Here is a 1,200-nt window from a genome sequence, read left to right on the forward strand (position 1 = left end):
TTAAAAAAAAATTTTACCCATAAAAAATGTTTCTTAAATAATAAACCCCTCCAATAAGGTAAGCATAAAAGGCTCCAATATTATCCTTCCTTTTCTTTTCTGGGATGATATTACATACTCTTAGATTACATTATTGAATATAAGGGGTTGAAAATCTAGATGGGTACTCACCACCGACTTCAAAGTAGCGACTTAATAGAATTATGCAGTGAGTTCAAAGTTAGCTTATATGAATTATCATCAATATGATTTATATAAGAAATATGTTTCTTCGTTTAAAAATCCCAATCATATTAAAAGACTAAAAATATTTGAACGAAGAATATTCTTTTCGATAAATTCTCTTCAGGTTCTACAATTATATATCCAAATTAATAATCCGAAAAAATGGCCAGGTTAAAGGCAAAGTACATCGTTTAATGCATGTCAATTTAGGATTGTCAAATCAAATGGAATAGAATTGTTAATGTTGATATGACTCATATAGAATGTTAACTTGAATCTATATATATGTAAAGTGAACATTTAAGATCTGTGATCAGAATAGATATCAACTATATATAAAAATTAATAAAAATCTCCACAAACAACTCTCTAATAACCTAATTCTTCAAAAAACTAATTATTTGAAAGTATTCGCTAATATAAAGGAGAATTAATTGTTAAACGTTTTGAACATCTGAATAGGATGATATACTTTTATCAGTAGTAAAACAATGTATCTGTCTTTCCTTGTGTATTCAGTATGTATTAATTCATATGTATGGTAGTGTTTCATCAGTCATTAGAAACGAATTATGGAATCAAAGAATTATTTATTGTTAAATTATTAGCTACCATGGTTAGACAACACAGTCATGCTTGACATTCTTTGTTCACTTTATTCCTTTTAGTTTTTGGTTCATTTTGATAAAAGAGTCCAAAACTAGTAATAACGAATTTGTCATATGTTAATTTGTAGAGTTTCCCAACAAAATGTCTGCAAATAACTGTTGATTGCTTGCCTTTTCTAATGATGATATTGAGATCATGAAGCAATCTGTGTTAGACCATGATTAAAAACCTGGAACACTGGACGGCTGTTTCGTTCTAGTGTGTTGCTCCTCAGAAGTACGAATCCATGATCCCGCGCGCGTGATTCAGCCGTGTCAGATGTGAGGCAGTCACCTACAGAAGACAATGGAAGATTATTGCACAATG

The sequence above is a fragment of the Schistosoma mansoni genome, chromosome 1, assembly GCF_000237925.1.
Source record: "Schistosoma mansoni strain Puerto Rico chromosome 1, complete genome".
Lineage (NCBI taxonomy): Eukaryota > Metazoa > Platyhelminthes > Trematoda > Strigeidida > Schistosomatidae > Schistosoma > Schistosoma mansoni.